The sequence below is a fragment of the Schistocerca gregaria genome, chromosome 3 (genome assembly GCF_023897955.1).
Source record: "Schistocerca gregaria isolate iqSchGreg1 chromosome 3, iqSchGreg1.2, whole genome shotgun sequence".
NCBI classification, from domain to species: domain Eukaryota; kingdom Metazoa; phylum Arthropoda; class Insecta; order Orthoptera; family Acrididae; genus Schistocerca; species Schistocerca gregaria.
This window is the reverse complement of record NC_064922.1, coordinates 812556049-812579532: the sequence shown is the minus strand read 5'-3', so window position 1 is coordinate 812579532 and position 23484 is coordinate 812556049.

Genomic DNA, 23484 nt, shown 5'->3' with positions numbered 1-23484 from the left:
CATTGTACATCTTGAGTTGTATGCTGCAGACGCAGTTTTATGAAAATAATGGCTCTTGGTCTCCACTAGCGTCGAAAAAATATTCTGTTTGGCGTTCACGGTAACCTAAATGGCAAAACACAACTTACGGTACGGATGACATTCCCAAAACATCACAGAACGATCTTTGCTCTGACCTACACCCTACACAGACTGCAGGTTAAAAACCTTATTGGGCTGTTGGTGTGCTCGACGCTGTTTCTTGGGCACAGTATAACTGTCTTCATCTTTATTTTTCATGTCTTCATATTTCTTTTTCAATTAGTTGCCCTAGCGACGAACACATTTCCCCAACGAGGGACCAGTTTGTTGATACCATCACTGTTAAATGTTTGACTTTGTTAACGGAGGCACAACCTCACCTCTCTTGCAACACTATATCACTGTCACAGCGAATTCCTCGAAAGGATTCTTCAAGATATGCAAATAGTTGATGCTCGGATGGGACCAAGTTGGGACTGTATGAAAGATGATCGAAGACAGTGAACTCAAAGCGTCGGACTGTTGGGGGTATCACAGCGCTCTTGTTGGGATTCTCATGCTGAAGGCGAGTGTGCTGCATATGTAGACGAACTCTTCGAGGTCATGCATTCCCTTTTCTGAGGGTCTCAAAGCACCTTGCAGAGTTTCTGGTGTTGCCTTGGATCATCAGTTGCAAATGCATCACATCTCGAACATCCCAGAACAGAGTGAGTATGACTCTGCGTTCTGATGGCATGGTCTTGAAGTTTTTTGGCGTCATTGATCCTTTGAGGGGGACCTCCACGGGTCCTCTCTTGTTTCCGGGGTCAAAATGATGAAGCCAGCTTTCATCACCTGTTCCAGTGTTGTTAAGTCGTTACCCTCAGGCTGAAAACTCGAAAGAAATTGCTGACCGATGTCTTCTGTTTCATGTAGGACTGAGCATTCGAGGTACCCACCAAGGACAAAGTTGTGAGATGCCACACTTACCTGCGTCTGTGACTGTTTTGACTGACGAGTTCATCAACCCGATTGAGATGAGTCTCGTCGGTGACCATCGCGTCGTCACTCCAACATCTGTCACACAAATTGAGTTTAGCACCACAGTTTCCTTCATTGCAAGCACGAAAGAGCCAACGTCTCACATTACTGATGTGGACACAATAACCACCGTACACAGCTATCGGTGTTCTATGGATTTCAAGTGGAGATACTTTCTCTACTCTTAGAAACGCGATTGTGGAACTTCGTTTCTGACTCACTGATATAGTTACACTACACAGCGCCATATCATGCGCTGCAATTCCGAGCCGTGTACCGAGAGACGGTCGGAAGTTGCGTCTGCCAAGTTCGAAAATCGCGCGAATGATATGTGTAACATGTAATACCTCAAGCGAAGTTGAGAAAAGAATAAAGAATTGGGATGCTTTACTTTTAAGCACGCGCTTGTACTTTTGCACTTTTATATGTCGCTGTCAGCAATGGAATTTTACGAGTTGCCCGAGTTGATGGTAGCAATTCTTATCGGACTTGAATCCGATCGTCATTAACAATGCATGACACTCGTATCTGGCTCATTCGTATTGGATTGTCCTATGACCACTGCTGTTACGGCCCGTTTCGTAACAGCGGATGGTACATCATTACTTGTAGACCCGATGTCCTATCCTGTCAGCGTCGATACACCAGCATCGGGCAACGTCATTCACTGTGTGGTCAAAAGCATGCCCGAACTCGATAGGTTCTCTCTGCCATTCGGTTACCCTGTTTACATCAAACCGTCTTACAGCACTGATACCCTAGAAGCGCCTGGCGCATACGCACAGATTCGTTGACGCGAATTACGTGAGCAGGTGTGTGGTCACATGACTGCTTTCACATGTGGGATCTTCGCCCATATATCAGTCTCGTCCATGCACAGTATTTTGATACCATGAATCGTTGCCTTCGTCAGGTGCTACCTGATGAAGACAACACGACAGTGGTCGTCTTGTCAAACTGGAACGTCCACAACGCACTCACCGTCAAAATGTTGAGATACGAGCTACATTTGGTCTCTACTAGCAATGAAATAAGTATCCCGTTTGACGCCCACGGTAAACCAAATAGGGAGAACAACTCATGGTATGCATAACTCCTCCAAAACATCACAGAACGATCTCTGGCCTGACCTGCACCCTACACAAACTGCCGGTTAAAATCCTCATTGGGCAGCTGGTGTGTTCGACAACTTGCGTCATTTGAAAAGAGGTCTGCTATCAACAGTTTCTGTTTCTTGGGATTGTATAACATGCTAAATGTTTATTCTTCGTGCTTCCTTATTCACTTTTTCAACTATTCACCATAACGACGAATACATTTCTGCGAGGTAGCACCCGATGAAGACAATGGATCAAATTGTCCAAATACAGTGCGTGTACAGCACTAATTTCCACCAGAACACATAACATCTCAGTATGTCAGTTTTCATAATGATTCGCTAAACTGTTTACTGTATATGCCTTTGTGGGTGCTGAGTTTCTCCCGGTGGATACAACACTAGCTCATATTTAGACAGGGGCACACCCCGCCAATTTAAGGTAAAACTGCAGCAAGTAGGCATTGTGCAAGGGAATTCAATACCTCGGCTTCCAGAGAAATCCCGGAAAGATAATACTCGGACACTTTAAACACTAGCGCCTTCACAGACTTAAGACGACCAACGTCAGAAGTCATCAACAGCGAAATTAATAATCTACGGGTGAGGTAGTATAAACTCTTTCTCTCAGCTTATCGAAACGTAAAAGAACAGAATTCCATGCTGAACATTACCAAAATACCCGTCTCTGTTTATTGGTATAGTAGTAAGCTGTTGAAATGAAATTAGCTAGAAACCTTATAGAGTACTGCTCTCACCCTTGTCAAAAACTGGGGGACAAAATTTTTGGTACCGCACTCGTTGATCATTAATTCCACTATCGGTAATATCTGACGTCACTGATTTGTGATAGTGTGTGTGCGTGTTATATTTCCGGAATTTCTCTGAAAATCGAGGTTTTAAATTCGCTTTTACAGCGCATACTTGCTACAGTATTGCTTTGAAAATGGCATGGCGTGCTCCTGCCGAAATATCGGCGGATGTCACCAGGTTGCATTCCCCTAAATTATTTGAGCATTGTATATGCCTTTGACTGTGATTCACACTTGACAATAAATTTAAAAATAACGCGCCGAGCGACACATTTTTGCAGATTTTCATATGAAAAGAGCAAACAGTAAGCCTACATCGATGCACCTGAATACTGACATTTAAAAATTTAATAGCTCACAGAATAACGTAGGTAGAGAGATAAAAATTTACACACATGCTTCAAATGCCGTGGGGTTTTATTGAAGCAGAAAATGAAATAAAAAATAGTGTTCAAAATCATCAACACATGGTGCTTCATATGATTCAAAAGCAATAATTAGTATTAACAAATGAATTTTAGCAAAGGCGATGTTCTTTATAATAAACGCTTGACTTGTCGGCGATTCGTCAACAATTTTTGTAGTCGAGGGACAGTACTGTGAACAGCACTGTGCAACGTATCAGTAGGTATGGCGAGAAACTGCCACTGGATGTTGTCTTTTACCATCCCTAAAGAGATCAGACGATCGCGGTAGTTTTACAACTTCAGCACCATCCCACAACCAATAATCCCATGTATTGAGGTCTGGAGCCCTGGGACACCAATACTGAAGGACGTGGAGCCTCAGCGATGGCGTAAGAAGTCTATCACGCGTGTAGAAATGTACGATGGAGCACCATCCTTCATAAAAGTCGTACCTTACAGCAGGTGTCTACCAGCCGGTCTAGGAATGATTACTACTCTCTCTCACTACAGCATATAATCTCATGTAGTGTCACTGACGTGTTTCTGTCCAGCGCTGTCTCTTGGCCAATTTTTGGTCTCATTTTCGGTTTCAATAAAGCCCCATGTCATTTCAGACATGTGTGTCAGTTGTTGTCTCTCTACCTACATTATTTTGTGAATTAGTGCATTTTTAATGTTAACGGACTTTTGAATCGCCCTGTATATAAGTGAAGATCTGCAATAATTCTTCAGGAACTGTGTGTGTGAAATTTGAATCATCCCGAAAAAACTGAATGTATAGTACTATGTACTAGCACTGGAATATTAGAACGTCACAGTGTTGGCAGATACTTCCGTACAAAACACTCTTCCTTGTCCATAAGGAACGTTCAATCCAGTCACACAATTAAACACTGAATAATCGGCAAAGTGGAAACATGAAAGTGTGTACGAGTCCCGCCGTCGCCCCTGAAAATAAGATTCGCGTAACAGTTGCTTCGTAGGGGGTGTAGTGATCGGTCTCTGGGAAATAAGATTGTCACACCTTGATTAACAAGATGTGTGTTGGGACGTTCAGATGGAAAAGAGCCATATGCTCCGAAGAGCAAGCACTGGACAGCACCGGATGACTTCCATCTTGTCAGCATGGCAGCCATATCTGCACCCATATACATAGCCCACAAGCCACAAAATGGTGAACTCTGGAGGGTACCGTGTACCACTGTTAGTCATACAGTTTCCTTTTCTACTTGTAAACGGAGCGAGGGAGAAACAACGGTCTATATAATTGTGTAAGATCAATGATCTCTCTTAGCTTGTCATCGTGGTCCTTACACAAGGTGTATGTTGATTCCAGGAGTATATTACCGCCGTCTGTTGCAAATGGCGGTTCTCTAAGCTTTCTCTATTGTGTTTCGAGAAAAGAACGTCTTATTTCCATCACTAATTCCCATTTGGGTTCATTTCCGTAATACACGTGAGTTGACGGAACCTACCAATAAGAAGTAGATACCTCTGCTTGCTCACATGTCTTCCTTTAATCCTGTTCAATAGGGACGCCAAACAATCGAGCAATACTCGAGAAATGGACACATATCCCCCATGACCCATGGACCTTGCCGTTGGTGGGGAGGCTTGCGTGCCTCAGCGATACAGATAGCCGTACCTTAGGTGCTACCACAACGGAGGGGTGTTTGTTGAGAGGCTAGACAAACGTGTGGTTACTGAACAGGGGCCGCAGCTTTTTCAATAGTTGCAGGGGCAACAGTCGGGATGATTGACTGACCTGGCCTTGCTGTGCTGGTACTGCGAACGGCTGAAAGCAAGGGGAAACTACAGCCGTAATTTTTCCCGAGGGCATGCAGCTTTCCTGCATGGTTAAATGATGATGGCATCCTCTATGGTAAAATATTCCGGGGGAAAAATAGTCCCTCATTCGGATCTCCGGGTAGGGACTACTCAGGAGGACGTTGTTATTAGGAGAAAGAAAACTGGCGTCCTACGCGTCGGAGCGTGGAATGTCAGATCCCTTAATCGGGCAGAGGGGTTAGAAAATTTAAAAAGGGAAATGGATAGGTTAAAGTTAGATATAGAGGGGTTAGTGAAGTTCGGTGGCAGGAGGAACAACACTTCTGGTCAGGCAAAATCAAATGAGGGTAATGCGGGAGTAGGTTTAATAATGAATAGAAAATATGAATGCCGGTAAGCTACTACAAACAGCATATTGAACGCATTATTGTGGCCAACATAGATACGAAGCCCACGCCTAACACAGTAGAACAAGTTTATATGCCAACTAGCTCCGCAGATGACGAAGAGATCGATGAAATGTGTGATGAGATAAAAGAAATAATTCAGATAGTGAAGGGAGACGAAAATTTAAAAGTCATGGGTGACTGTAATTTGACAGCAGTAAAACGAAAAGAGGGAAACGTAGTAGGTGAATATGGAATGGGGGTAAGGAATGAAAGAGGAAGCCGTCTGGTAGAATTCTGCTCAGAGCGCAACTTAATCACAGCTAACACTTGGCTCAAGAATCATGAAAGAAGGTTGTGGCCATGGAAGAGGCCTGGGATACTGGAAGGTGTCAGAAAGATTACTTAATGGTAAGACAGGGATTCAGAAAACAGGTTTTAAATTGTAAGACGTTTCCCGGGGCAGATGTGGACATAGACCACAATCTATTGGTTACGAACTATAGATTAAAACTGAAGAAATAGGAGGATGTAGGTGAAGATGAAATGGGACATATGATACTGCAAGAAGAGTTTGACAGAGCACTGAAAGACCTGAGTCGAAACAAGGCCCCGGGAGTAGATAACATTCAATTAGTATTACTGATAGCCTTGGGAGAGACAGCCCTGACAAAACTCTACCATCTGCTGAGCAAAATGTATGAGACAGGCGAAATACCCTCAGACTTCAAGAAGAATATAATCATTCCTATCCCAAAGAAAGCAGGTGTTGACAGATGTGAAAATTATTGAAATATCAGTTTAATAAGGCACGGCTGCAAAATACTAACACGAATTCTTTACAGACGAATGGAAATACTGGTAGAAGCCGACCTCGGGGAAGATCAGTTGGGATTCCGTAGAAATGTTGGAATACGCGAGGCAGTACTGACTCTACGACTTATATTATAAAATAGATTAAGGAAAGGCAAACCTACGTTTCTAGCATTTGTAGACTTAGAAACAGCTTTTGACGATGTTGACTGGAAAAATCTCTTTCAAATTCTGGCCGGGGTCAAATCAAGGGAGCGAAATGCTATTTAAAATTTGTACAGAAACAATATTGCAGTTATAAGAGTCGAGGTGCATGAAAGAGAAGCAGCGGTTGGGAAGGGAGTGATACAGGATATTATCCTATCCCCGATGTCATTCAATGTGTATATTGAGCAAGCAGTGAAGGAAACAAAAGGAAAATTAGAAGTAGCAATTAAAATCCATGGAGAAGAAATAAAAACTTTTAGGTTCGCCGATGACATTATAATTCTGTTAGTGACAGCAAAGGACTTGGAAGAGCAGTTGAACGGAATGGGCAGTGTCTTGAAAGGAGTATATAAGATGAACATCAACAAAAGCAAAACCAGGATAATGGAATGTAGTCGAATAAAATCGGGTGACGCTGAGGGTATTAGATTAGAAAATTCGACGCCTGAATTAGTAAATGATTTTACTATTTGGGGAGAAAAATAACTGATGATGGTCGAAGTAGAGAGGATATAAAATGTAGACTGGCAAATGGCAAGGAAAGTCTTTCTGAAGAAGAGAAATTTGTTAATATTGAGTATAGGTGTAAGTGTCAGGAAGTCGTTTCTGAAAGTATTTGTATGGAATGTAGCCATGTATGGAAGTGAAACGTGGGTGATAAATAGTTTGGACCAGAAGAGAATAGAAGCTTTAGAAATGTGGTGCTACATAAGAATGCTGAAGATTAAATGGGTAGATTACATAACTAACTGGGAGGTATTGAATAGAATTGGGGAGAAGAGGAGTTTGTTGCACAACTTGACTAGAAGAAGGGATCGGTTGGTAGGACATATTCTGAGCGATAAAGGGATCTCCAATTTAGTTTTGGAGTACAGTGTGGGTGGTAAAAATCTTAGAGGAAGACCAAGAGATGGATATACTAAACAACTAAACAGATTAAGAAAGATGTAGGTTGCAGTACGTACTGGGTGATGATGATGCTTGCACAGAATAGAGTAACATGGAGAGCTGCTTCAAACCAGTCTCTCGACTGAAGACCACAACTACAACATATATTCTGCACGTGTCTACTTTGTAGATGAGCTACACATTTCAAGAATTCTCCCAATAAATCGAAATTGCCCATTTACCTAGCATACAACCGCTACATTTTATGTCGTTTTTCAATGTGAGGCATAGATATTTAATCGATGTGAATGTATCAAACGTTACAGCACAGATACTATATTCGCATCTTATGGGACTTAACTTCCCGCTCATCTGCATTAATGTATGCATTCCTCACATAGAGAAAGCTGTCATTCATCACAACAAAAAGAAATGATATCATCGTGGAGTCTACGATTTCGTCCATAGTGGTAACATTGGAACAATAAGACGCATGGAAACGCCTGTGTGTCCACAGCAGCTGTGCTCTCGGGTGGTAGTACGCATGCCATTCAGCATGTTCAGCAACATGAACGCCGTCAATAACTTTCTGAACGGCTAACCACGTCAGACGGCACTGTTGTGTGTAGTGTTTGTCCTTTTTGGGAGAGCGGATTGAGTTAAATTAATTCTCTGTTCCCACACTTCCGTTGATGAGAGGTCAAATGTTATTCAGCTCCGATTCAGGTGAAACAACCGGCAAAAGAAGACTAAACTTCAAATCCTTACATGTTTGCAACGGATCTTTAACTGAAATCGCTCTGTCTTGGCCTTGGATGTAGATCTGAGTGCATATTCGGGTCATTTTGACGTCACTTGCCATACCGACAACCGTTAGAACTGCTGTTGACTTTGCCACAACGAAGAACACGAATGTTACTACTCCTTGTCCCACTCGCAGCTTTACTCTTAGGTCCCTGCCTAGCCACACACTCGGAAAAAACTACATATACTAAAATACGCAGCGAAAAACACGTCTGGGACAAAGAATAACATAAATGTTACTGCTCCTTCACTCGGATTCGCTCGAAGCGATTTAAGCTGTCCTCTTATGTTCCAGTCTGACCACACACTGGAAAAACGCGAAGAATTTTTTTCATCCTTTATTCTCTGATCAGACGGAATTGTAAATACCGATGAATATTGCAGAACATGATTCTATGAGATTCATAAGAATGTTTCAGGATGTGTTAACAACGCAAAGATAGAAAAAATATTGTATGCGGTAGGCTGCATAACTACATTCTTATTCCGTAAACCACAACATTTTATGTTACTCTAGAGCTTCGTCGTGTGGTATTAGTTTCTTGCCTTGATTATCGTAGTATTTCTTGAGGCTTATATCGTTGATGCGTTGTTAATTGACACTTAATGATAATGGTGGCACGTTTCTGATAAATTTTCGATTCGTCGTTCCTTGAAACGGCACACTGCAAGTAATAATACGACTGTGTTCATTCTAAATGTGTAAGTTATTGACGATAACAACTCTCTCCTGAGAGAGCACTCTTATAAAAGAGCATTAACCGTCGATAACGCATAATCTGCGATTAATTATAACGAGAATAATGATAACTGTAGCAAGAAGGCGCATTTTTATAAATCTTCGAAATGTGTATGAAGTGTAGTGAGTAACGAATGTTGATAGTAGCTCCTGCTGTTGTCGGTACTGCGCGTGAAGTCACAATGACACCATGTTTGCAGAAACTCGTTTGAAATAAGTGTTACCGCTAAAATTGAGATCACTAAGAGATTTTGTGAACATTGAGGAATAAATATGTGTTTCAGTTCTAGTATATACTTTTCAAATTAATTAAAAGTTACACTCTACATCATTCTCCAGATAAACTATGACAGTTCATTTCTACCAAATAAATGTCTGTAGTCTGGCCTGCAGCAACACAAAGCATTAAGTCAGTCAGCCATTACACAGTCTAGCGAGTGACGGATTATACCTTTTTCAATCGTTCGCTGGAGAACTGTAATGGTGTTCCACAGCTCTCTGGTACTTCTGTCGCTCAGAAACTTTTCTCTTTACCTTTTAGTACCCTTATTACTTATGAGAGAAGGTAGAACAGGCGCAGAAACGCTCTACATAGGGCGGCTATAATACAAGTGAGAGCTGTACATGTTTAGAACGCCGCCTTAATTTCCACGACGTGGCCACCTCCATAGTCTACCAGCATCAGTGACGAATGCCAAGTGCGACGGGTTGGAATGACATTGGATGCAACGTATGTTATGGACTCCGATGAGGAGAGGTATTTTCAATCAGCCACTGAAATGACCACCGTTGTAAATAATTAATAGTTGCCCAGTGATAGATCGGTGAAAAGACAACAACAGCAGCGGCACCTCATTTGTATACAACGATTACTGTTTTCGTTACCTACTACTGTAAACTGAGCAGAAACTATCAGTTTATCGGTGCTGTGTAGCGTTTATTAATTTGTTTTTCTGACAATGGTGATTCGTGACCTCGAATGCTCGGATTCGCACGAAAACTGACTTGCAATGTAAACCGCTCATTCTAAATACGGTGGTATTCGCATGCTAAAATACAGGACCAAAAGCACATATAATTTATTGTAGTTACTTATTGCTATATTTCTATCTGCTTAAAATAGGCGGCGTAGGACTTAATTGGTGAGGGGTTTGGACTGGGGATTCCACAGATGTGGGGCTCAATTTAATAGTTAACTTATTTACCATCAAAGTTTTCAGTTAACGGAAAATAAATCACGGGCATTGAAATACATCTATTTATCTGTAGACCTAAAGCACTTAAATAGGGCTAAAATAATCGAGCATAAAATATCATTTTCACACTAACTGAATAAGGTCAAATACAGAACAAATTTTGAATCACATCACAGGCAGCTACAATTCTGGCAGCTAATTACATCTCCGTATCGACTGGTGTTTCGTGCACAAGTGACTTTACATATCCTCATAGGAGATAATCAAGGGTATTCAGTTCAGGCGACCTCCTGTTCCAATCCAGTGACCAGGAAATACAGCATTGAGGTGATTGCGTACATCCACTGAAGTGAGGCAGTCCACTGTCACGTTGTTGGTTCATAGCACGTTCTGTCGTGGGTGAATGTAAATACGGTACAACAGAGTCGTCTTATGGACAAGTAAAGTAAACAACACCTGCATCATGACCTAGTAATCAGGCTGTTCCTCCTCGTTTCCTTGCAGGAAACAACGAATGTGCTTGTAAATAAACAGCGCAGTACATGTAAACTTGTACGCATGTTAGTTGCAAATTAACTAGGAAACTTGAAACGTCTCCTTAGAAAAATTGTACATGATTGTGCTTAAACTGACACACAATATTTTTTAGCGCAAAGCAATCTAACTTACAAAAATCTCTACAAAAAATGGCCCTGACTAACATTAACCTATATTTTTGCAATCTGACTTTAAAAAATCCCTACAAAAGTATGGCCCTGACTAACATTAACCTATACGTTTCACAAATCACATCCCTCACAAAAATCTTCGTTACTCGAACTACTGCAATACAGCGAGCGCCACTACTGCCAGCTAAATAAAAGATTCAAACTACTGAAGGCGCTAACTACTGACAGGCATAGTTAGCAAATGAAAGATTTTAATAGAGAACAAACAATGTATTTACCTTAATAGTCATAATATATATAGCAATTCGTGACATCCAGTCTTACAAATTACAAAACTCCGCCATCTCTCTCCCCACGTCCACCATTGCTGGCGGCTCAGCTCCAACTGCTCAACGCTACGCGCTGTTCACATCCATCTGCCCAACGCTACAATGGCGAGTATTACAACAATACCAACCAGCCACAGACTGCACACAGCACAGCCAATGATCTCCATACCGAGGGCTACGTGGCGTTGCCAATAAAAAAAACAAACTAAACAGCCTACTTACATAGCCCCCATGCTCCCCACAAAAAATTTTACAAATTGTTATCGACAGTGGCCAATACAGATTTGAAAAAAATTTCATAATTACAACAACAAAGATATCAAATGCACACACTTATTGATACAATGTTGGTCAAAAGCTAAAATTCTATACCAGTCCATAAAGGAAGACCTGATTGTTCATCACAGTAAAATTGCAGTGTGTTTCTCAAAGTCTGGCACTAAAAGAAAATGTACACGGAAGCAGTGGATTTCCATGCAGTCTTAAAAAAGTAGTGTTGTCCTTCCAACATACATACAGTGCTGACTCTTCACATGCAGACAGTTAGTGGGCCACAACAAAGCAAACCCACAACAGAGTCAGTCGAAGTTGAATAATATTGGTAGGTAGGTCATCACAGAGCAGACCCACTGTAGTCCTGGTGGAGAGTATGGTATTGGTGGGCCACCAGAGGTGTAGACCCACTGCAGTCCTTATAGAAATAATGGTATTGGTGGGACAACAAAGATGCAGCCCCAATGTAGTCCATGCAGAGATGGCCAGCAGCCATCTGTTGCGACTGTGCAGGTGCACAGTCACCATCGAAGAGTCTTGCGGAGAATATAGCAAGTCCATAAGCCACCACTTGTGTCCTTCGACTCTTATAACTGACATATGGTTTCTGTACAAATTGTAAATAGCTTTTCGCTCCCTGTATTTTACCCCTTCAGAATTTGAATGCGAGTATTCCAATCAATATTGCCACAATCTTTCTCTAAGTCTACAAATGCTAGAAACTTAGGTTTGCCTTTCCTTAATCTTGCTTCTAAGATAAGTCATAGGGTCAGTATTGCCTCACGTGTTCCGATATTTCTACGGAATCCAAACTGATCTTCTAGAGGTGGGCTTCTATTAGTTTTTCCATTCGTCTGTAAAGAATTCACGATAGTATTTTGCAGCCGTGACATATTTAACTGATAGTTCGCTAATTTTCACATCTGTCAACGCCTGCTTTCTTTGGGATTGAAATTATTATATACTTCTTGAAGTCTGAGTGTATTTCGCATGTCTCATACATCTTGCTCAACAGATGGTAGAGTTTTGTCAGGACTAGCTTTCCCAAGGCCGTCAGTATTTCTAAATGGAATGTTGTCTACTGCCGGGGCCTTGTTTCGACTCAGGTCTTTCAGTGCTCTGTCAAACTCTTCACACAGTATAATATCTCCCATTTCATCTTCATCTACATCCTCTTCCATTTCCATAATATTGTCCTCAAGTACATCGCCCTTGTTTAGACCCTCTATATACTCCTTCCACCTTTCTGCTTTCCCTTCTTTGCTTAGAACTCGGTTTTCATCTGAGATCTTGATATTCATACAAGTGGTTCTCTTTGCTCCAAAGGTCTCTTTAATTTTGCTGTAGGCAGTATCTATCTTACTCGTAGTGAGAGAAGCCTCTACATCCTTACATTTGTCCTCTAGCCCTCCCTGCTTAGCCATTTTGCACTTCCTGTCGATCTCATTTTTGAGACGTTTGTATTCATTTTTGCTTGCTTCATTTAATGCATTTTTATATTTCCTCCTTTCCTCAATTAAATTCAATATTTCTTCTGTTACCCAAGGATTTCTACTAGTCCTCGTCTTTTTACCTACTTGATCCTCTGCTGCCTTCACCACTTCATCCCTCAAAGCTACCCACTCTTCTTCAACTGTATTTCCTTCCCCCATTCCTGTCAATTGCTCCCTTATGCTCTCCCTGAAACACTGTACAACCTCTGGTTTAGTCAGTTTATCCAGGTCCCATCTCTTAAATTCTCACACACATCTGTCCCTGGAAATGTCTTAAAATTTAAAACATGGTTCCTAAACCTCTGTCTTAACATTATATAATATATCTGAAACATGTCATTATCTCCAGGCTTCTTACATGTATACATTCCTCTTTCATGATTCTTGAACCAAGTGTTAGCTATGATTAGGTTGTGCTCTGTGCAAAATTCTGCCAGACGGCTTCCTCTTTCGTTTCGTACCCCCAATCCATATTCACCTACTACGTTTCCTTCTCTCCCTTTTCCTACTGACGAATTCCAGTAACCCGTGACTGTTATATTTTCGTCTCCCTTCACTATCTGAGTAATTTCTTTTATTTCATCACACATTTCTTCAATTTCTTCGTCATTCTGAGCTAGTACGCATATAAACTTGTACTACTGTTGTAGGCGTGGGCTTCGTATCTATCTTGGCCACAATAATGCGTTCACTATGCTGTTTGTAGTAGCTTACGCGCACTCATATTTTCCTCTTCATTATTAAACCTATTCCTGCATTACCCATTTTTGATTTTTTGTTTATAACCCTGTAGTCACCTGACCAGAAGTCTTGTTCCTCCTGCCACCGAACTTCACTGATTCCCACTATATCTAACTTTAACCTATCCATTTCTCTTTTTAAATTTTCTAACCTACTGCCCGATTAAGGGATCTGACATTCCACGCTCCGATCCGTAGAACGCCAGTTTTCTTTCTCCTGTTACAGACATCCTCTTGAGTAGTCCCCTCCCGGAGATCCGATTGGGGGACTATTTTACCTCCGAAATGTTTTACCCAAGAGGACGCCATCATCATTTAACCATACAGTAAAGGTGCATGCCCTCAGGAAAAATTACGGCTGTAGCTGCCCCTTGCTTTCAGCCGTTCACAGTACCAGCACAGCAAGGCCGTTTTGCTTAATGTTACAAGGCCAGATCAGTGAATAATCGAGACTGTTGCCCCTGCAACTACTGGAAAGGCTGCTGCCCCTCTTCAGGAACCACACGTTGGTCTGGCCTCTCAACAGATACCCTTCCGTTGTGGTTGTACCTACGGTACGGCTATCTGTATTTCTTTGCTTATTCTTGAATTAAAACATCTGCAAATGTGATTAATAAGCAAATAAGTTTATATAATGTACTGATAGTTATTTTCATCGTGATACATGACGCTCTGCTATAAGCCTTTCGTAGATTTTGATGCTCAGCCTATCTGCACCGTGAAAGTGATACCACCGAAGTGTATCTCTGCTTTTCCGACAGGAATGGAATTTCGCCGTACGACTTCAAAATCATATCACACCACAGAAGATCAGAGAATTAAAAGATAGGGCGTATGCTATAAAAATTCATGCATTGTTCCATAATTAGTTGTCCGCGGCTTTCTTTCTATATATGCTTTTATACGGTTCGTACGTATTTAAATTGATAGATAGAACTGTCTTTAGTAACGTGACCATCTATGTTTTCCGCGGATAAACGGGAAAACGTATCAAAGCGGGAGACTTCGTTCGTGTGTTTCCCATGGGTCGACAATATTTATGTTTTGCCTGTTTCGATCATAAGTTCCACCCTCTGATCACGAATAAAAAGTCAGTTGCGATTACGCAATCATCTAGTTCAGATGGATTTTTGTAATACGTATTACTATGAAAGAAACTGTCAACGCACCATATTGACTTACTTGATCTTAATCACATCTCTCAGTATTGTACTTCAAAAACGAGGAAAAGAAACCTTCCGGTATTAGAATAATATCAGCAGAACGAAAGAAAATTCGAATGAAAAAACACAATGACTAAGAATCGAACAGAAGCCAGCAGCCTGGTATCGTAATACCTTGAACACCCATCCTTCGACAACGCTCTGCTAGACACGTAGAATGACAGATACCGTAGGTATGGCATGAAAACACAGAAACGTTAATAGCTCGAACGTTATTAACTTTGGACCCCAAATTATATTAATCAATAATTTTATTTAAGACGATGTTTCGCTGTATCATATTGAAAATAGGAGTTTTCGTCATCAGTGTTGACCTCGAGTTCTTCAACAGCTAATAGTTTCTAGTGAAAAGCCGAGAAAGATATTTCTTTATATTCGATATACACTCCTGGAAATGGAAAAAAGAACACATTGACACCGGTGTGTCAGACCCACCATACTTGCTCCGGACACTGCGAGAGGGCTGTACAAGCAATGATCACACGCACGGCACAGCGGACACACCAGGAACCGCGGTGTTCGCCGTCGAATGGCGCTAGCTGCGCAGCATTTGTGCACCGCCGCCGTCAGTGTCAGCCAGTTTGCCGTGGCATACGGAGCTCCATCGCAGTCTTTAACACTGGTAGCATGCCGCGACAGCGTGGACGTGAACCGTTTGTGCAGTTGACGGACTTTGAGCGAGGGCGTATAGTGGGCATGCGGGAGGCCGGGTGGACGTAACGCCGAATTGCTCAACACGTGGGGCGTGAGGTCTCCACAGTACATCGATGTTGTCGCCAGTGGTCGGCGGAAGGTGCACGTGCCCGTCGACCTGGGACCGGACCGCAGCGACGCACGGATGCACGCCAAGACCGTAGGATCCTACGCAGTACCGTAGGGGACCGCACCGCCACTTCCCAGCAAATTAGGGACACTGTTGCTCCTGAGGTGTCGGCGAGGACCATTCGCAACCGTCTCCATGAAGCTGGGATACGGTCCCGCACACCGTTAGGCCGTCTTCCGCTCACGCCCCAACATCGTGCAGCCCGCCTCCAGTGGTGTCGCGACAGGCGCGAATGGAGGGACGAACGGAGACGTGTCGTCTTCAGCGATGAGAGTCGCTTCTGCCTTGGTGCCAATGATGGTCGTATGCGTGTTTGGTGCCGTGCAGGTGAGCGCCACAATCAGGACTGCATACAACCGAGGCACACAGGGCCAACACCCGGCATCATGGTGTGGGGAGCGATCTCCTACACTGGTCGTACACCTCTGGTGATCGTCGAGGGGACACTGAATAGTGCACGGTACATCCATACCGTCATCGAACCCATCGTTCTACCACTCCTAGACCGGCAAGGGAACTCGCTGTTCCAACAGGACAATGCACGCCCGCATGTATCCCGTGCCACCCAACGTGCTCTAGAAGGTGTAAGTCAACTACCCTGGCCAGCAAGATCTCCGGATCTCTCCCCCATTGAGCATGTTTGGGACTGGATGAAGCGTCGTCTCACGCGGTCTGCACGTCCAGCACCAACGCTGGTCCAACTGAGGCGCCAGGTGGAAATGGAATGGCAAGCCGTTCCACAGGACTTCATCCAGCATCTCTACGATCGTCTCCATGGGAGAATAGCAGCCTGCATTGCTGCGAAAGGTGGATATACACTATACTAGGGCCGACATTGTGCATGCTCTGTTGCCTGTGTCTATGTGCCTGTGGTTCTGTCAGTGTGATCATGTGATGTATCTGACCCCATGGAATGTGTCAATAAAGTTTCCCCTTCCTGGGACAATAAATTCACGGTGTTCTTATTTCAATTTCCAGGAGTGTATATTGAGGCAACAAAAGTCATGGGATACCACCTGTCCTGGTCGTGTCGCACTTCCTTTTGTCCAGTGTAGGGCAGCTACGCAATGTGCCGTGGACTCGACAATTCGATGGAAGACCTCTGCAGAAGTATTAAGCCTTGCTGCCTCTACAGCCGTACACAATTGCGAAAATGTTCCTGGTGCAGAAATTTTTGCACTAACTGACTTCTTAATTATGATCCATAAATCTTCTGTGGGATTCCCGTCTCGCGATCTCAGTGGTCAAATCATTCACTCGACCTGTCAACAATGCTCTTCAAATCTATCGCGGTTTACTGCGGCCAGCTGACATGACGCATTGCCATCCATAAACAGTCCGTCGCTGTTGGGGAACGTTAAGTCCATGAGTGGCTGAAAACGGGCTCAAAATAGCCAAATATAACCATTTCCAGTAATTAACCCGTTAAGTGGACCAGAGGACCCATTCCATTCCATTTAAACGTAACCCACACCGTTAGGGAGCCACTGCAGCTTGCACACTGTCTTGTCGACAACTCGGGTCCACAACATCGTGGGTTCTGCGCCACACTCGAACCCTACACCAGCTCTTACCAACTGAAATCGGGATTCATCTGACCACTACATGATTTTCCAGTCGCCTAGGAACCAATCTATATGGTCACCAGCCCAGGAAATGCACTGCAGGTGACATGTTCTGTTAGCGAAGGAGCTAGCATCGGTCATCTGCTCCCCAAGTCAACTTAACGCCAAATTTCTCCGCACTTTCCTAACGGATGCGTTTGTCTTGCGTCCCACATGGATTCCTGCGGTTACTTTACTTTGTGCTGCTTGTTTGTTAACAATGACAACGCGAACGCCGCTGCTCTCGGTCGTTAAGTGAAGGCCGTCGCACACTGCGTTGCCCGTGATGGGAGATCGTCGTACGTCCGACTTTGTATCTGTACAGTGAATGTACTAATGTGTGCAAACTTAGCTTACCACTTAGCGCGCAAATGGACGAAACATCTGAACTGTCTTCTCAATCCCAGGGCGTCAAAGAGACATTCTAAATAAACATGACCTTGGCCCTGTGCGGCAGCTAATATCAGGTGCCGATAGTAACAAAAATCACTAGAAATGCTGCTGTCACATACCTAGAATGCATGAACTAATAAAAGTGAAAGTTTGTGGTCTATTCTAAAAGACAACACAGCCGATCCCTTTCTTATTCTACATATAATTTATCAACAGTTGCTTTCAGCGATAATGTGACAATAATGTTTAATTACTTTTGACAATAACATAATATTAAATTTTCAGACATATTGAAATAACGATTATTAAAATCGCTAGTTCCAAACATGAAATATTTTTATCACATGTAAGACTAATAATAAAAATGCACAGCAGCTCATTTAAATCTACATTGTCGTAGCTGGTCAATGCACTGAGTTGGTGGATAATAAATTTACTTTTTGAACCAATGGAAAAACTGTCATGTCCTAATTTGAGGGTAGGTTAGTATCCCAGATTTTGATATTCAATGGCTGAAGCATACACAAGTTGGAGTGAGCATAATCTAGACTCAACATCTACTGTGGCTTAATGCGCTATGGTACGTTACCAAGCACCATCTGCAACGGCGTTGATCCATGCTAGACCTGAAACACTAATTTCCTACTGTGGCCTTGACTGAATTCACTCAGTCGAAACATTCCTGCGTTTCGTAGAACGTTAATATTTCTAGATTTTAAACATGGCTGAAACAGCAACTGTTGAAATTTTTCTCGGAAAATGATGACAGGCAAAACAGTTAATCTTTCCTTAGTCGAAATAATGGCTATTGCGCAGTCGCTGTGGGTTGGAGCGATGTGCACAATTTTTTTGCCCTGATAAATTCCCGGTGGAATAAATTAACTACCGGTTTGCTATCTCGCGTATTCCAACACACTTGTGTGGTCGACTGGGAGACAAGAGAGATATAGATTTTTTGGTCACAAAATGCTTTTATATAATGGGGAGCTCCACATCGTAACACGTCTGCGTTGCCAAGTAGAGCTTCAGCCAGTCACCGTCTCTCTAGAAGTAAATTATTATTATTATTATTATTATTATTTTTTGCTGGGTATCCCTGTTAATGATGCGCAGCCACTTACCTTCAGTCCCGGCCTTGCTTACATTAAATACGGTATTGTTTTGTTCTGGCCTTATCCCTTTCTGTGCTGAAGCTTGCCGTTCTCATCCTAAATGGGAGTTCTACGATACCATTAACCACCTGTTCGGTTCGTCTCCAAAATGGGTTTTACTTTAACTTGTTTGTTCATGCCGGTCCATAAATTAGTAGATATTGGTTTGTTAATTTCGGTACATGAGATTAACTGCAATGGTCTTTTGTTGATATAATATAATTATTATTTTCTGAAGATCTCATACTGTATCGTTCTCTCGTTATGGATCAAGCGCATGTAAGGTCTGTAAAATACGGACGCCTTACAAGATTATATGTGAAACTTGGTATTCTCGCCACACTTTTGACACTGTGGATCTGGGGTTACTGAAGATCCTAACAACTTCTAGCTCCGACTACCACTCCGCATTCAGCACCTGTTAATTCCCGTCCTGTGGCCTTAAACACTATCCGATATATTTTCATATGAATCACTTGAGTACAACTGATCTCTTGAGTACAACTGACAGCTCCACCAGTGCGCTGCGGACTTGCGTACGAGATGCTACCGCCATCTGTAAAACCATCCGGTGACGACCTTTTGTTCTGTCAGTGGAGATCGCCCTTGCAAAACTTTCGAAATCACTGACCCAAAATCAGACGTTCCCTCCATGGTATCTCTCTAGCAACTGACCACGCCACCGTCTTATCCCGTTACTTTGCAATACAACCCTCAGACTTTGCGTCGCTGCATTTCTTCTAACATTCTGCGTGGTGTCTGTTTGTTCTAAGTCGTGTCTCCCTACCACTTTCGCGCAGCGACGCTCCGAGCGTGTTTTTTAGGGAATTGACTAGATTGAACCTGGAACCTGTTGCTGGTAAGGAGACGCCAGACCACACATGACATGCAGAGTTCTGAAGAGTTCAGTGAGACTAGCGATGATATAATCAAATTCTTAAATTATTTCAGTGTCAGCTCCATTGCACTCCCTGTAAAAGTATCTTAATACTAACTAAATTAAGTGGAAGGGGTTGAAGGCTTTCCTATTTTTAGTTAGCTGGTAAAATAACGTCGAAAAAGCAGTTAAGTTTAGCATTGGAATTTTTATTCTACTCACAAAACATTGTTAATAAATTGTAGTATTGATAAAAGGAAATATTTTAATATAGGATGCTAAAAGCCAACTGCGTTAAAAAAAATGTGAACGAATATTCCCTGAATGGATTTCCAACTTCTATAATGGATCGAAGGATGGCCTATGTCATATCACATCTATAATCTAGGTTTAAATTAAGTTTCATAAAAGAGAAAACTATCAAAAATGGTCTACAGTGACCCTCAATTATCTTTAATTACTTATTTAACTTGTTTTAAATTACAGTGGCTGATGTGGCTTCTCAATAATTATATAACAGAAAAATCATATCGTTCCTGATTTTTCCTTCAAGAAGCAAATGTGGATATCACGAAGTTTAATTGACGACCGACACTAGTATTACGCAAAAAGAGGATGTAACAGATGACACTTTTGCAGTTCTGAGTGAAGACTTATGCGTTCTTATGCGGCATCGCGTGCGTTCATTACCTTGTTGGTGATTAGGCAACATCAGGGGCGGCGGGGGCCGTAGCTCCACACACCTCGCTATCTCGGTAGCAGCTCTCTCGAACTTATCCTTACTACTGTTTACCGAAGTTGGTTTAAGAAAAAGGTATCTGGCTGTGTTTTCAACTGACCAGTCAGCGTCTCCTCTATTTAAACAAACGAGGGTTGGAACTTAAATAGTGGCAACTATTTATTAACAACCGATAAAAAATAGTTACGTGTTTGCACCTTTTAATGTCCTGCAAAGTAGTCACAAGCGTTGTGTAGAACCCGTTTCCAGCGATGTGGAAGGCATAGTATACCGTTAGCGGAGTCTATTCTATTGATGGTGCGAATGGAGCGGCGTAAAGTTATGGTGATTCTCGTGTACGACTGTGATGGTGTTATCCTAACGCATTACGTTCTTCCACGGCAGACCGTCAGTGGACAAAATTATTGTTCGTATTTGTAGCATCACCTGCGACCTCTTTGCGGAAGAAGCGGCGACACTTTCTGCGCAACCCACCCATTACTTTGCACGAAAATGCGTAGGCCCAGACAGCACAAGCAGTGGCTGCTCTGTTCGGTCGATGGGACTGGAAATTACTGGACTATCCACCGTACTCTCTGGACTTAAGTCCTTACGAGTTTTTTTATTTGATTCCGAAGATGAAGGAACCACTTCGTGGCATTCGCTTCAGAACTGTTCGACAGGAAGTAACGGCTCAATTGGACTAATGACCACAGCAGTTGAGTCCCATAGTGCTCAGAGCCATTTAACCGCTCAATTCGCACCTCAATAGAACAGGCTCTACTAACGGTATGCTACGCCTTCTACATCGATGGCAACTTGTTGTGCACAACGCTAGTGACTACTTTGAAGGACAGTAACAGGTGCAAACATGTAAGTCTTTTGTATCGGTAGTGAATAAATAATTGCCACTATTTAAGTCCCAACCCTCGTCTATTCTCGTACTCTTGTTGTTTATCTCTACCCGTTTTTCGTACCCTGCAGTTTAATAAAGGCCACCGAAAATGTAATTGAATTTTGCTAAAATGCGCTGTTTGGAGTAACTGTTTATAACTTTTAGAAACATTTACGTAACTGCTGCCGCATTTTTACCATTTGCATGGTAGAATGCTGTAGTCATCAACACAACAAATCATCCTCTTCTACATCCATATTCTGCAAGCCACTGTGAAATACATGCCTCTGAGTGACAAAATACACCATTGAAAGAGAATTACAAAAAAATTGGTTCAAATGGCTCTGAGCACTATTGGACTTCACATCTGAGGTCATCAGTCCCCTAGACGTAGAACTACTCTAATCTAACTAACCTGAGGACATCACACACATCCATGCCCGAAGGAGGACTCGAACCTGCGCGGTTCCGGACTGAAGCGCCTAGAACTGCTCAGCCACAGCGGCCGGCGCAGAGTTACATACTCAGGCCGTGACAAGATGCAGTAAGGTTGAATAGCAATTCTGTCAAAACCTGCCAATACGGAGTTCCCCATTAAATGCCAGAAAGTACGCAAAACTGATGTAAATAAAAATAAAGTAACATAGAAGCACTATACATAACATGCATTTAAGGCGAGCGGTTCACACACAGATTTTCTAAGCAGTAACAAATATAAGGAACTCAACAGTGCACCACCTGACGAAACAAGCTTCTGTTTAGTATTAAACACACTGTAGTAATCAAAACCATGTATGGAATGATTTACCACAACCTATATTACGTATGAAAAGAGAAAGAAATCGGAATACAAACAACAATTTACAATGCAATTCAAATAATGCAACACACACAACAAGTTGTAATCAGAAGCACAATGAGGTGAAACCAGCTTCTGTTTAACTACGATACGGAAACAAATATGGAGGACAAAAAAATCAGCCTAAAAGAAAGCGAGATGACCTCCTGATAAACTTGTACCGCTGTAAGTGGCCTGGCAGTGAAACAAGGTCGTGTTTTTGGACGTTCGTATATGAGAATCAGCCCCATGTTAGCGGCGCTGCTGTTTATCGCCGGCCGCGGTGGTCCGCGGTTCTAGGCGCGCAGTCCGGAACCGTGCGACTGCTACGGTCGCAGATTTGAATCTTGCCTCGGGCATGGATGTGTGTGATGTCCTTAGGTTAGTTAGGTTTAAGTAGTTCTAAGTTCTAGGGGACTAATGACCACAGCAGTTGAGTCCCATAGTGCTCAGAGCCATTTGCTGTTTATCACTTGGCCTGTGGTCCACTCCTTCTGACCTCTCATGGCAGGAGCGTGAGACACGACTTGAACGGAGTCCATGGGGAAAGAGAAATCGACTATGCCGGTACACATAATTCATATATCTGAATAACAAATTTTCTATACTGATCTAGTAATGTTGCACAGCTATTACGTCTTCAAAGAGCAGGTCTAGGATTTCAATGGACTGGTAAAAGAAAAGCGTAACAGAACAAGAAGCATATCTGAATAAAGCCACTTTTTCACAATCGACATCACTTTCGCCTTCAAGCTGGACATCTTGAACGCAAAGGTGAAGTTGAATTCCAGGAGAAAATACACTCCTGGAAATGGAAAAAAGAACACATTGACACCGGTGTGTCAGACCCACCATACTTGCTCCGGACACTGCGCGAGGGCTGTACAAGCAATGATCACACGCACGGCACAGCCGACACACCAGGAAGCGCGGTGTTGGCCGTCGAATTGCACTAGCTGCGCAGCATTTGTGCACCGCCGCCGTCAGTGTCAGCCAGTTTTCCGTGGCATACGGAGCTCCATCGCAGTCTTTAACACTGGTAGCATGCCGCGACAGCGTGGACGTGAACCGTTTGTGGAGTTGACGGACTTTGAGCGAGGGCGTATAGTGGACATGGGGAGGCCGGGTGGACGTAACGCCGAATTGCTCAACACGTGGGGCGTGAGGTGCACGTGCCCGTCGACCTGGGACCGGACCGCAGCGACGCACGGATGCACGCCAAGACCGTAGGATCCTACGCAGTGCCGTAGGGGACCGCACCGCCACTTCCCAGCAAATTAGG